The sequence below is a fragment of the Macaca fascicularis genome, chromosome 19 (assembly GCF_037993035.2).
Source record: "Macaca fascicularis isolate 582-1 chromosome 19, T2T-MFA8v1.1".
Taxonomy (NCBI): Eukaryota; Metazoa; Chordata; class Mammalia; order Primates; family Cercopithecidae; genus Macaca; species Macaca fascicularis.
The window spans coordinates 20,189,266-20,204,721 of NC_088393.1; the positions used below are offsets into that span (position 1 = coordinate 20,189,266).

General features: G+C 49.6%; 1 long non-coding RNA gene across 1 annotated transcript; it reads right to left on the reverse strand.

Moving 5' to 3' along the window:
* Positions 1-2,093: 2,093 nt before the first annotated feature.
* On the reverse strand, positions 2,094-12,417 carry LOC123570206 (uncharacterized). The gene is made up of 3 exons (XR_012428632.1): positions 12,259-12,417; positions 7,667-7,856; positions 2,094-2,424 (listed from the first exon to the last, which is right to left on the reverse strand). It is a non-coding gene; the product is annotated as an uncharacterized lncRNA (long non-coding RNA).
* Between the last annotated feature and the right edge of the window lie 3,039 nt (positions 12,418-15,456).

Genomic DNA, 15,456 nt, shown 5'->3' on the forward strand with positions numbered 1-15,456 from the left:
CACCAGAGGGAGGGGTGAACATGGTGTCCTCCCAGCCCTGGCCAGCCAGGAGCATGCCTTGTGGCCTCTGATTTGGCTTGTTGGACAGAGTCCCCTCCTGGGGCACACGTCCTAGGTCCAGAGGGGCCCGGCCTCAACTCCAGCCCTGGTTGGTAGGGGAGGGCACCAGGGGTGCCACGGGCCTTTAGTTGCAGCACACATGACCATGCAGGGGACATGGCACACCTCACCCGGTTGTTGTACCATTTCAGGTCAGAGAACCCCAGCAAGAACTTGCTGCAGGAACATGAGGTTCTGAGCCTGTGCGGGAGCAGGACATCAAGGGCTGCTCAAGGGCGTCCATGGCTACAGTGACTGTGGCCTCTTCCCAGCCTCGTCTGTGCAGTGCAGGTGATCCATGACTCCAAGCTGGGACTGGCAGGTGATGGTGGCCCCAGCATCTCGGCCACACTGCCAACATGCTGCTGGGAGGCTTTGAGACCATGCCCGGTATCCTGCCCACCTCCTTGAGACCCCTTCCTGACACTTTCTAGCCAGTGCTACAGCTGCAGCATGTGTCACCACTGAATACCTTCCAGCAGCCGGTGCAGGCTTCAGACGGCAGGGGTGCTCAGCAGCCATGGCCTCAGTAGCTCTTTCGTGGCAACCAGGACAGTCAGGGCAGTGATGATGCCCAGGACAAGTGGGATGGCAGTTCCATGATGGTGGATGAGCCTAGTGGCAGTTCACACCTGGTGCTCAGTGGCTCCCTGGGCTCCTGTGGTGGTAACAGCTTGGCCACCATGAGGCGCAGTCTCAACCGCTTCCCCACCTGTCAAGTCAGGCGGGGAGGCCTTGTGCTTGGTGAGGTGTTGGGCTCTGTGAAGGACGGGGACAAGTTGTGCATGGCTCTGTGGCTCTATGGCCTCAAGTGGCAGGAGAACCCCTACTCCTTCCAGTGCACTACCAGCGACACCACTCAGTAGAACAAGTTCAAGGGCATGAATAGCGTCCTCTCTTGCAAGCTGGTGACCATGCACAGGCAGGTCCCAGTGCACGGCGCAACAAGCACTTGCACTGACTGGATGCTTGTCTGGTGACATTCCCGGCCATCTCTGTGCCCCACCCACCTGAGAAGTGGGCCACGGGTTGCTTCCAGGAGGACTTCATCTCCAAGCACAGGAAGAGCCTGATCTGTGGGAGGAGCCACACGGCTGGCTGCCCAGTGCTGGCAGTGCCACGTCCTCCAGCACTTCCTGATGTGCCCCAGCAGCACCGAAAGAAGGCCTGGAAACAAGGCAAGAGGAAGGCCTTCTGTATGGCACGACACCTCTTGAGGAAAGAAAATAAGAAAACTGCCTCCGATCCAAGCAGAGCAGATCAGCGAGAAGGTGGGCATCACTTGGAGAAGTGGATGTGGGTATCGAAGATGAACACTGGATATGTGTCCTGGTCATGGGAGGTGGGTGGTGCGAGAAAGGTGACATGGTGGGTGCCAGCTCGTTCCTGACCCTGAGCACTCCACCACCACCGCCCTCGACCTGCAGGAGGTGGAGAGCCTGATTGACAGCTCCATATGCTTTCTCAAGAAGGTGGACGACAGTGCTGCTGCTCAGCCACAGGGCATGGAGTTCACGACAAGCAGGTGAGGGGCTTTGAGAAGGAACATCAGCAGGGGGCCAGCCCTCCCGCAGCCTCAGCCAGGCTTTGGAGTGGGCCCAGCAGGGCTTCTGGGTGGGCCTGAAGCAGCCCGTCACCTTCACCGGAGGTGCCTACGATGCCATCGTCAAGCTCTTCCCAGACTGGCCCAGGCAGGACCTGGATTCTGTCTCGGACCTGTTACTGCCGTCCAAGTGGCAACGCATCAAATTTCCAGACGTCCTCCATGTTCACAGAGGAGCTCTTACCAAAGTCACGGGGAGCAGGAGACTTGTAGGAGGAGGAACGATGGAGGTGCGGGGGCTGATGGTGTTCAGGAGCGTGGGACACGAGTTCTTTGGCCACTTTGGCTGAAATTCACCATCTCCATCCAATTAGAGGGAGAGATTTGAGATCACAGATGCAGCACTTTTTACCAGAAGAAAATATTTTTTTTTCCAAAAATCGATCTAGAATTTGGAAGCAGCTCTTTATAAAGATGAGAGTGTTGAGTGACTGGATGTTGGGTTGGGGACTTTTTCCAGTTCAAGGATAATTTCTACAGCAGAATAAAAACTTCTATCAGAGAGCCATGGCCAACTATCTGTGGTAGTACAAGGATGGTTTTGTGCTCAACTGAGGCCAGTTTAGAATAGAGAATTATGTGGGAAATAAACAGAGAACATGGCGATGGAACCACGTGTTGTATCTTCGTAGGCGTCCATGCTATGGAAGTTCCTTCCTTCTCTCCTTCCTGCTGTGTGTGCCTCCTCCCAGCATCGGGCATCCCCACGTCCTGGGCCTGTGCTGGGAGAGATATAAAGGACACCATTGGCTATAGGCTGGGGGACTGGCATGGTCAGGGGATCCTGTGAAGTCAGAGTAGCCCCTGAGGACCAGTCCTGGGATGGCTGTGTCCAACTGACCAGGCCCCTGCTGACCAGGGCCCCATGGACTGGGGCCTCTGCCATGACCTGGCCTTCACTGAATGGGCCCTGATAACCAGGACCCCACTGAAGAGTCCCCCCTGATAAAGCCCCACTCACCAGGCCTTACTGACTGGACTGCCCCTGACTAGGCCCCAGCTGACCAGGTTGTTACTGACCAGGCCCCACTGGCAGCTGCTCCTCCCCCTAGCCAAGCCAGGCCCCCATTGATTGGGTCCAGTGATCAGTCAGCCAGTGGCCAGAGCTGCACTGACCAGGTCCCCGCTGACTAGTTAACTTACTAACCAAGCTCCTGGAAACTAGGTTCACACTGACCAGGCACAAGGCCCCACTGACTAGGTCTTCGTGAAAAGGCCCTCACTGCCTGGACTCCACTAACTAGGCCTTATGAATGAGACTTTCACTGATAATGTCTTTGCTGGTCATGCCTCCACTACCCAGGCTTCTAGTGATCATGCCCCCTTGGGTCACGTCCCTCCTGACTGAACAGGCCCACACTTGAACAGGCCCCCAATGTCTATCCCCCGCACTGACTAGGCCCTCACATCCAAGTCCCACTGACCAGATATTCCGGCCAGGTTTTCACCGACTATGTCCCACTGCCAGACTCTAAGAACTAGGCCCCACTGGCCAGGCCCTCTCTGACCGGGTTTCTCCTGATAAGAACCTGCTGAAAGGTGTTTGCTGACTAGGTCAATCCTAACCAGATCATCCATGACCAAGGTCCCCACTGATCATGTTTCCACTGACCAGGCCCAAAAGTACTAGGCCCCAATGACCAGGTCCACCACTGAGCAGGTACTGCTGACAAGGTCCCCATGGAACAGGCCCCCACTGTCAGGCCCCCGTTGACTAAGCCACAATGACTACGTCACAGCGGACCAGGCCCTGGTTATTAGGTTTAAGGGACAAAACCCTCGTTGACCACCAGGTCCCACTGGTCAAGTCCCCACCCACCAGGTCCCCATAGATGACCCTGAGTTACCAGGACCCCACTAACCAGACCTCTACAGACTAGGCCCCAATAACCAAGACCCACAGACAAGGCCCTCACTCACTGGGCTTCAACTGATGAGATTCTGACTGACCAGGTCCTTAATGACCAGACTAGGTCATTTATTGACTAGGCCCCACTACCCAGGACCCCAGTGACCAGGCCCCCACTAATCAGGTCCCAAGTTACCAGACCCCCACTGACTGTCCCAACTGACAAGGCCCCCACTGCCTAGGCTTCCACTGACCAGGTCCACACTGACCAGGCCTCAAGAGATGAGGCCCCAACTTACCAGGAACCCACTGACCAGAGAGACCTCCACTGACTGGGCCCAACTGACAAGGTTCCAACTGACCATGTTTTTACTGACCTGACTTTACTGAACAGGCCCCACAGCTCAGTATCCAGTGACCAGACTCTCACTGACTAGGTCTCACTGTCAGACCTCAAGTGACCAGGCCTCACTATCCAGGACACACTCATGAGGCTTCCACTGCCAGGCCCCCACTGACTGGGCCCAACTGACGAGGCCCTCAATGACCAGGTCCCTAACTGATGAGGTTCCAACTGACCAGGTCCTTAGTGACCAGACCTTTACTGACCAGCCCCCACTAATCAGGACCCCACTAAACAGGTGCCCACTGACAAGATCCCAGTTGATTATGTCCCCAGTGTCCAGGTTTCACTGACTAGGCCCCACCAACCTGGTCCCACTGACAAGCCTCCAGCTGACCAGGTCCCCACTGACTGGGACCCAACTTACAAGGCCCATTAGCCAGGCCTCACTGACCAGGACTCCACTGACTGGGCCCCATCTGATAAGGTTCTGATTGACCAGGTCCTTAATGACCAGGCCTTTACTGACCAGGCCCCACTCCCCATGACCCCAGTGACCAGACCCTCACTGACCAGGTTCCACGGCCAGGCCTCCAGTGACCAGGCCTCACTATCCAGAACCCACGGATGAGGCTTCCACTGCCAGGCTGACTGGGGCCCAACTGACGAGATTCCAACTGACCACTTCCTTCACTGATGAGGTCCTAACTGACCATGTCCTTAACTGACAAGGTTCCACCTGCCCAAGTCCTTAACTGATGAGGTCCCAACTGACCAGGTCCTTAACTGATGAGGTTCTGACTGGCCAGGTCTTTAATAACCAGACCTTTACGGATTAGGCCCCATTAACCAGGAACCCAATGACCCAGAACTTTAACAACCAGGCCCCACTAGCCAGGACCCCAACGATCAGGCCCCACTGACCAGGCCTCAGTTGATGAGGCCTCAACTTACCAGGACCCGAGACCACCACTGACTAGACCCCACTAGCTAGGACCCCCTGATGAGGCCTCCACTCCTAGGCTGCCGCTGATTGGGCCATACTGACAAAACCCCCAATCAGACCGTCAGTGACCAGGCCTCACTGTCCAGGACCCACGGATGAGGCTTCCACTGCCAGGCCTCCACTGAGTGGGCCCAACTGACAAGGCCCCCTCTGTCAAGGTCTCCACTGACTGGGCCTCAAATGACGAGGTTCTGACTGACCAGGTCCTTACTGAACAGACCTTTACTGACCAGGCCCCACTAATGAAGACTCCAAAGACCAGGCCCCCACTGACAAGACCACAGTTGATTATGCCCCCAGTGGCCACGTTTCACTGACTAGGCCCCACTGACAAGTCCCTCACTCACCAGGTCCCCATTGACCAGGCCCCAACTGATGAAGCCTCAACTTACCAGGACCCCACTGACCAGACCTCCACTGAGTAGGCCCCACTAGCCAGGCCCCACTGATAGGCCCCCCAGTTCCAGACCCCACTGCCAAGCTCCCCACTGACCAGGTCTCTCCACTGATGAGGTTCCCACTGACCAGGTCCTTAATTACCAGACCTTACCTGGCTAGGCCCCACTACCCAGGACCCCAATAGTCAAGTCCCCACTGACCAGGTTCCTACTGAACAGACCCCCACTGACTGGGCCCCCACTGCCAGATATCCACTAACTAGGGCTCAATGACCAGGCTTCCACTGACCAGGACTCCAATAACCAGGTCACACTCACCAGGCCCCCACTGACCAGATTTCAGCTGACCAGGCTCATGCTGACCAGGACACACTGATGTAGTCCCAAGTGACCAGGCCCTCTGACCAGTACCCTCTGACCAGGCTCCCTCAGACCAGGTCCTCACTGACCAGGTGCCTGCTCACCAGGCTTCCTCTGACTAGGTCTCCAATGATTGTGTCCCCATTGACCATGCCCCCACTGACCAGGTACTATTGACTAGGCTGCTGCTGACCAGGTCAGCACCAACCCGACCCCCACTCACAAGGACCTATTCACCAGGCCCTGCTGACCAGGTCCCACATGACCAGGTCCCACATGACTCCACTGAATAGGTTCCACTGATGTGGCCCCAATAACTCACCTATATTAGTGTGTTCTTGCATCGCCATAAAAAAAACCTGAGCCTGGGAAATTTATAAAGAAAAGAGGTTTAATTGACTCACAGTTCTAAAGGCTGTACAGGAAGCATGATGCTGGCATCTATTTGGCTTCTGGAGAGGCCTTAGGAAACTTTCAATCATGGTGGAAGGCAAAAGGGTAGCAGGCACGTCTTACATGGCTGGAGCAGGAGGAAGTGTGGGGAGGAAGTGCTACACACTTTTAAACAACCAGATGTCATGCAAACTCTATCACAAGAACAGCACTAAGGGGATGGTGCTAAACCATTAATGAGAAACCACCCCCACGATCCAATCACTTTCCACCAGGCCCTACCTCCAACATTGGGGATTCCAATTCAACATGAGATTTGGGCAGGGACAGATTCAAACCATATTGTTCCACCTCTGGCCTCTCCCAAATCTCATGTCCTTCTCATATTTCAAAATACTACTGGCTGGATACGGTGGTTCATGCCTGTAATCCCAGCACTTTGGGTGGTCGAGGCAGGTGGATCACAAGGTCAGGAGATCGAGACCATCCTGGCCAACATGGTGAAACCTCGTCTCTACTAAAAATCCAAAAAATTAGCCAGGCATGGTGATGGAGGCCTGTAGTCCCAGCTACTGGGGAGGCTGAGGCAGGGGAACCCGGGAGGTGGAGATTGCAGTGAGCTGCGATCACGCCACTGCACTCCAGCCTGGTGACAGAGGGAGACTCTGTCTCCAAAAAAGAAAATACTACCATGACTTCCCAACATTCCTGCAAAGATTTAACTCATTCCAGCATTAACTCAAAAGTCTATAGTCCAAAGTCTTATCTGAGACAAGGCCAGTCCCTTCTGCCTATGACCCTGTAAAATAAGAAACAAATTTGTTACTTCCAAGATAAAATGGGAGTATAGGCATTGGATCAACATTCCCATTCTAAAAGGAAGAAATTGGCCAAAAGAAAGGAGTTACAAGCATACACAAGTCCAAAACCCAGCAGAATAGTCATTCAATTTTAAAGCTCCAAAATAACTTCCTTTGATTTCATATCCCACATCAAGGGTATGCTGGTACAAGGGGTGGGCTCCCAAAGCCTTGCGCAGCACCACACTTGTGGCTTTCCAGGATTCAGCACCTGTAGATGCTCTCAAGGACTGCCCTTGAGTACTTGTAGCTTTTTCAGGCTGAGGGTGCAAGCTGCCAGTGGATCTACCATTTTGATGTCAGGAGGACAGTGGTTCTCTTCTCATAGCTCCACTAGGCAGTGCTCCAGTGGGACTCTGTGTAGGGGCTCCAACCCCACATTTCCCCTCCACACTGCCCTAGAAGAGCCCTTCATGAGGGCTCCACTCGTGCAGCAGGCTTCTGCATGGACATCCAGACTTTTCCATGAATCTTCCTAAATCTAGGTGAAGGTTTCCCAGCTTCAACTCTTGCACTCTGCACTGCAATGGTAGTGCAGGTCCACTGAACCATCAAAGACCAGGTACATGCCTCTGCCTGGTGTTCTCGACTCATCCACCAGTGTGGAGCTGTCATCCCACTCTTAATTACAGTCATCATCACTGCCCTAGCTGGCCTGGCTACCACCAGAGTTGCTGAGGTGATGACTGCAGGTTCCCCAACCCCTGGCTCTGGAAAGCCTGAACTGGCAGCTGGAAGGCCCCTGGTGGTGGTACCTGTTGCTGCTGCAGCAGCAGCTAGAGGGCTTCAGGAGGCAGCTTTGAGGAGGTGGGTACCATGGTGAGGAGAGCCTTGAAGCCTCTGGGTGACACGTTGGCCTAGCAGGCTGGGGCACCAGGGCTGCTGTCACTCAACAGGCCCGGCCTAGGGGCAATGGAGTGAGGCCTTGTCTCTAAGAAGAAGCATCTGCATGACAGAAAACATTTGTATACTATACATCTGATAATGCATTAATATCACAAATGTATAAAAACTCAAACAATCCAACAGCAAAAAAACAAATACTATTAAATATTAGCAAAGGACTTGATTATTAGCAAAGGACATTTCTCAAAGAAGGCATGCATATGAGCAACAAGTACATGAACAAAAGCCCAAGTTCAATAATCATCAGGGAAATGCAAATTAAAACCAGAATGAGATGTCACCTCACATTTGCTAGAATAGCTATTTCAAAAAGTTTGAAATGCACTGAGTCTGGATCTTTAATATCTTTATTATTTCACTACTTCTTCCAATGTAAGGATTTGGTTTGTTAGTCTTCGATGTGTCTTTTTTTTTTTTTTTTGAGATGGAGTGTCACTCTGTTGCCCAGGCTGGAGTGTGCGCGATCATGGCTCACTGCAACCTCTGCCTCCCAGGTTCAAGCGATTCTCCTGCCTCAGTCTCCTGAGTAGTTGCGACTACAGGCGTGCACCACCATGCCAAGCTAATTTTTGTATTTTTACTAGAGACGGGGTTTCACCATGTTGGCCAGGATGGTCTGGATCTCTTGACCTCATGATCCACCCACCTTGGCCTCCCAAAGTGTTGGGATTACATGTGTAAGCCTCCGCGCCCAGCCTCAAGGTGTCTTTTTGTGGTTTTCAGTACAGTTTTATGCTTTTACACAGGCCTGGGAATGTCTTCTAATCGATTTCATGGCAGTTTGCTAATGTGGACAGAGGCTGATTCTCTCTTTGTTATTGTTACTATGTGTTTATTATTAGTACGAAAGATTCAAGATTTATCGTATGTACAACGTGTATTTGTTCAATTTCCTGAATATTGTTAAACAGTTTTTGTTCTGAAATTTGAAATCGATTCCCCTGCTTTTCTATTTGCACTCATGGCCTCTGTAGATAACTGCAGTTCAAATTCTTTGACTTACATTCTTTCCTGTTTCCTCCTCTTCTCTCTTCTGGTCCAGGCTCAGGCATCCCCCAGAGTGATAAATGGGAGAGGCCTGGCTGGCCCTTGTCTTAGACTTTTCTTCATTGAAACGCTTCTGATGTTTGCTGTTGATTATGATGTTTGCACAAATATCTTTGCTTAATATGAATTTTATTTCCTTCCTTCCTTCCTTCCTTCCTTCCTTCCTTCCTTCCTTCCTTCCTTCCTTCCTTCCTTCCTTCCTCCCTCCCTCCCTCCCTCCCTCCCTCCCTTCCTCCCTCCCTCCCTTCCTTCCATCCATCCTTCCTTCCTTTTGAAACATGATGTCTGATGTTTCTCAGGCTGGAGTGCAGTGGCTAGTCACAGGTGAAATCATAGCTCACTGCAGCCTCAAACTCCTGCGCTCAAGCGATTCTCTCACCTCAGCCTCCTGAGTAGCTGGAACTGTAGTCATGTGCCACCATGCCCAGCCAGAAGTTTCTGTTATCCTATTTGGTATTCTTAATCATTACATATTTTATTTAAGGATATACTAAAGTGATTACATATTTTTTCTATGTTAATCTTTTAATCAAATAAATAAACTAAATAATTTTTTTTTGAGACACGGTCTTGCTCTGTCACCCAGGCTGCAGTGCAGTGGTGCCATCACAGCTCACTGTAACCTCTGCCTCCTGGGTTCAAGCAATTATCCTGCTTTAGCCTCCTGAGTAGTTGGGACTACAGGCGTGTGCCACCACACCTGGCTAATTTTTGTCTTTTTAGTAGAGACAGGGTTTCACCATGTTGGTCAGGTTGGTCTCGAACTCCCGACCTCAGTTGATCTGCCCGCCTGAGCCTCCCAAAGTGCTGGAATTACAGGTGTGAGCCACCGTGCCCAGCCTCGATTTTATTTTTAATAGTAAAATGTACATGAATAGTTTTTCACGTAATCTGGGAGTAGAAATACACAAGATATCACCATTAGATACTGCTAATCAAACACTTAACAGGTGCAAGTATGTGGGTGATTTTGTATACAGTACTTCCAAACCTTTTTGTCAGACTAATGAGTATAATGAGATTTGATATTTGCTTCTGATGTTGCTGGATAAACTGGGTAAAGAAAAGGATTAAGTCAGGGATTCAAAGTTTTTAATACAAGTACTGCATTAATATCCTAAAAATTTATATGGAGCCCTGAAGAAGATCCTTATCTCCCGCAGCTTCCGGGCTCAAAATGCCGAAAATAAATCACAGCATCTCACCCCGTAACTGGATGAATTACAACAAAAATTAAATTCCCAGGCTGGCAGGATGCCTACTATTAAAGTGGGTGTATTCATTCGGAAAACATTGGATATTAAAAAATTAGAATGAGGACCGGGCGCGGTGGCTCACGCCTGTAATCCCAGCATTTTGGGAGGCCGAGGTGGGTGGATCACCTGAGGTCGGGAGTTTGAGACCAGCCTGGCCAACGTGGAGAAACCCCTTCTCTATTAAAAATACAAAATTAGCTGGGCGTGGTGGTGCATGCCTGTAATCTCAGCTACTCGGGAGGATGAGGCAGGAGAATGGCTTGAACCCGGGAGGTGGAGGTTGTGGTGAGCTGATATCTCATTACTGCACTCCAGCCTGGGCAACAAGAGAGAAATTCCATCCAAAAAAAAAAAAAAAGTATAGGCCAATGCTGGAACACAAAGTTGAATCAGGTAAGATTTATCAATGTGGGTCTTCTAAGCAGATTCTACATTTAATGTTGCAGCTTAAGGAATCAAAAAAAGTTCTCCTAGTTTGCTTCATTGACCAAAACATAAGCCAAAATGTGGTCAGTAGTAACTGAGTTAGAAATGCTGGATCTTAGGCCGGGTGGCTCACGCCTGTAATCCCAGCACTTTGGGAGGCCGAAGCATGTGGATCACCTGAGGTCAGGAGTTTGAGACCGGCCTGACCAACATGGAGAAACTCCGTCTCTATTAAAAATACGAAATTAGCTAGAAAAGGATTAAGTCAAGGATTCAAAGTTTTTAATATAAGTACTGCATTAATATCCTAAAAATTTATATGGAGCCCTGAAGAAGACCCTTATCTCCTACAGTTTCAGGGCTCAAATGCTGAAAATAATCACAGCATCTGGATGAATTACAACAAACTATAACTGGATGTAACTGGATGAATTACAACAAAAGTTAAATTCCCAGGCTTGCAGGATGCCTACTTTTAAAGTGGGTGTATTCATTCGGAAAACATTGGATATTAAAAAGTTAAAATGAGGGCCAGGCGTGCTGGCTCACGCCTGTAATCCCAGCACTTTGGGAGGCTGAGGTAGGAGAATCACCTGAGGTTGGGAGTTCTAGACCAGCCTGGCCAACATGGAGAAACTCTTTCTCTACTAAAAATAGAAAATTAGCTGGGCATAGTGGCGCATGCCTGTAATTCCCAGCTACACAGGAGGCTGAGGCAGGAGAATCTCTTGAACCCGGGAGGCGGAGGTTGCAGTGAGCTGAGATTGCACCATTGCACTCCAGCCTGGGCAACAAGAGCAAAACTCCATCTCAAAAAAAAAGAAAAGAAAAGAAAAAAGAAAAGAAAGAAAGAAAGAAATGCTGGATCTTCATTGGTTTGCTATAAAGTGATTCAAAAGCTTTGAAAGATTTGAATGATAAAGTGTCTTTTTTTTTTTTTTTTTTGAGGCGGAGTTTCGCTCTGTCTCCCAGGCTGGAGTGCAGTGGCCGGATCTCAGCTCACTGCAAGCTCCGCCTCCCGGGTTTATGCCATTCTCCTGCCTCAGCCTCCCGAGTAGCTGGGACTACAGGCGCCCGCCACCTCGCCCGGCTAGTTTTTTTTTTTTTTTTGTATTTTTTAGTAGAGACGGGGTTTCACCATGTTAGCCAGGATGGTCTCGATCTCCTGACCTCGTGATCCGCCTGTCTCGGCCTCCCAAAGTGCTGGGATTACAGGCTTGAGCCACCGCGCCCGGCCTAAAGTGTCTTTTTCATTTAAAACATACTCAACTGAGGAGGATCCAGGAGATACCATTCATTATAACTGTGAGACATATATTTGTGAGAGGAGTCCCAGTATCTCTGAAGAGCTTGATCAACACACTTCTCTGTAAGACAGAACTTACAATGAAGATTGTTGCCACCAAAATGAAAAATCTAAATGCATTGGTTATAACTGGGTCTTGGGACTGCAGGATTTAAGTGGCAGCACTCAAATGCAGCTGTGAAAAAAATGGTGGGAATGGTTATTTAATAGACTGCAAAGTCAAAGCAAGCAATAAGAACAGTTTGACTCATGGGCTTCCTAGAATTAGAATAGATGGCACAGTGACTCATGCCTGTAATCCCAGCACTTTGGGAGGCCGAGGTGGGTGGATCACCTGAGGTCGGGAGTTTGAGACCAGTATGACCAACATGGAGAAACCCCATCTCTACTAAAAATACAAAATTACCTGGGCGTAGCGGCACATGCCTGTAATCCCAGCTGTTAAGCAGGAGAATTGCTTGAACCCGGGAGGCGGAGGTTGCAGTGAGCTAAGATTGCGCTGAGCCGAGATCACACCATTGCACTCCAGCCTGGGCAACAAGAGCGAAACTCCGTCCCCCGCCCCCTGCCAAAAAAAAAAAAAAAAAAAGAATTAGAATAGATAGGAAGACTACTAAGTTCTTACTTGATCTGTAAAAGTTCAAGTCAAACAAACAAACTCAAACCTGAAGTATGAAACAAAAAACAAAACCAAGGATTTATGGCTTCTCAATTTTTTTTTTTTTTTTTTTGAGACGGAGTCTTACTCTGTCACCCAGGCTGGAGTGCAGTGGCCAGATCTCAGCTCACTGCAAGCTCCTCCTCTCGGGTTCATGCCATTCTCCTGCCTCAGCCTCCCGAGTAGCTGGGACTACAGGAACCCGCCACCTTGCCCGGCTAGTTTTTTTTTTTTTTTTTGTATTTTTTAGTAGAGACGGGGTTTCACCATGTTAGCCAGGATGGTCTCGATCTCCTGACCTCGTGATCCGCCCGTCTCGGCCTCCCAAAGTGCTGGGATTACAGGCTTGAGTCACCGCGCCCGGCCTTTTTTTTTTTTTTTTTTTTTTTAAATGGAGTCTCACTCTGTAACCCAGGCTGGAGTACAGTGGTGCGACTTCGGCTCACCGCAACCTCCACTTCCTGGGTTCAAGCCTTCCGAGTACCTGGGATTACAGTCATGTGCCACCACGCCGGCTAATTTTTGTATTTGTTTAGTAGAGACTGGGTTTCATCATGTTGGTCAGGCTAGTCTCGAACTCCTGACCTCAGGTGATCCACCCACCTCAGCCTCCCAAAGTGCTGGGATTACAGGCATGAGCCACTGCACCCAGCCTGAAATCATAATTTTAAAACTAAAAAAAATAAATAAATTCAAGCCTGAATGGTTTTCTGAGTCCAGTGTTTAAAAAAGAATTAACACCATTTCTACTCAATATTGTTCAGAAAGTAGAAGAGGAAGGAACATTTCCCAATATATTTTAGGAACCTAGTACTACCCTCAAACAGAATCAGAGAAAGGCAATACAAGTTCAGGTGCGGTGGCTCAATGCCTGTAATCCCAGCACTTTGAGAAGCCAAAGCAGATGAATCATTTGAGGTCAGGAGTTCTAGACCAGTCTGCTCAACATGGCAAAACCCTGTCTTTATTAAAAATATAAAAATTTGTCGGGTGTGGTGGTGGGTGCTTGTAATCCTAGCTACTTGGGAGGCTGAGGGAGGAGAATCGCTTGAACCCAGGAAGCAGAGGTTGCAGTGAGCCAAGGTTGCGCCACTGTACTCCAGTCTGGGCAACAGGGCGCAACTGTCTCAAAAAAAAAAAAAAAAAATTCACTAGTATTTAAATGTGCCTGTTGCTGGAGGTTCACATTATCAGTAAAATAGCATCAGATATCGAAATATGCAAAAAGAATAACACCCATGAACCCAAAGACAAGATTCCCAGCTTCATAAATGGCCCAGCAGCATCAGAATTAGAAGATTTCTAAGTAACTAGAATTCTTTGCTCCACTGGAGAGGATGAACATGGGGGCTCCAGCAAGATAAGGACAGGGCCAGTGGACAGTGACTGGTCTAGTGAGCGTAGAATCCCAAAGACCTTGGGAAATAGTTACACAACAAGCTTTCAGGAAACAACTGGAACAAACCAGGCAACCCCGCAGATACTACCAGGAATGGATAAGCAGAAGAGGGTCAGAGCCACAAAATCTAAGCAAAAGACACCAAACCACAAGAAGCACCCAGCCCTGTGAACACCAGCTATGGCTACATCAGGACCAATCTTTTCAGACAGCTGCTGTGGACTGATGAGAGCAGCCACACGCCAAACAGCAGTGCATCTGAACACAAGTCCCAAGACTCTCTTCTCTATTAATCCTCATTTTGAGAGGATGGATATGGTTACATTACAACATCCCCAAGCAACACTTGTGGGCGAGGGTGATCAGACACCCTCACCTAAAGAGGGCACAGAAAGGAGTAGGATGAAAACAGAGGGATAGGGAAGGGATGTGTGCACTGGATCACATGGACTTTCCCCACAGGCGCTATTTAAAACAAAAGAAGAGCCCTAGAAATGTGCTGTGGTCTCCCTATACTTCCTCATCTTGCCAGGTGCATAGGTGCCACATGGTTTTGTTTTGTTGGTTTTTGAGATGGAGTTTCGCTCTTTTGCCCACGCTGGAATGAAGTGGCTTGATCTAGACTGACTGCAACCTCCCTCCCCTGGGTTCAAGCGATTCTCCTGCCTCAGCCTCCAGAATAGGTGGGATTACAGTGCCTGCCACCACGCCTGGCTAATTTTTGTATTTTAGTAGAGATGGTGTTTCGCCATGTTGGCCTGGTCTCAAACTCCTAGTCTCAAACTCCTGACTTCAGGTGATCCACCCGTCTCGGTCTCCCAAAGTGCTGGGATTACAGGCATGAGCCACCATGCCTGGCAGATGCCATAATTTTTTTTCTTTCTTTACACAGGTGCTGATGAACTCAGGTGTAATTAACCCTAAGGGGTAAATTATTCACTAAGTACAGTAATAGGGTCCAATTTTTATGGCCAGGTTTTCAGTTCTTTGAAAACCTACATTCAGACATCACAAATGGGCCCGGCGCGGTGGCTCAATCCTGTAATCCCAGCACTTTGGGAGGCCAAGACGGGCGGATCACAAGGTCAGGAGATCGAGACCATCCTGGCTAACACGGCGAAACCCCGTTTCTACTTAAAACACAAAAAATTAGCCGGGCGAGGTGGCGGCGCCTGTGGTCCCAGCTACTCGGGAGGCTGAGGCAGGAGAATGGCGGGAACCCGGGAGGCGGAGCTTGCAGTGAGCTGAGATCTGGCCACTGCACTCCAGCCTGGGCGACAGAGCGAGACTCCGTCTTAAATAAAAAAAAAAAAAAAAAAAAAAAAAGACATCACAAATGAAACATACTGGAATGTGTGACGCGAACAATGTCTTGGAGATTAACATCCAGGTTTTTACATATTAGATATAACAACATGAAAGCTGGTACCATCTGGGAACCAAAGGAACTGTCCCTGAGAACACAGAATTTTAGGGACATCAATTATTAAGAGGTTACATGGAAGCAGAAGTGCTCCTAGATGTTTCCATTATCTAGATAGAAAAAT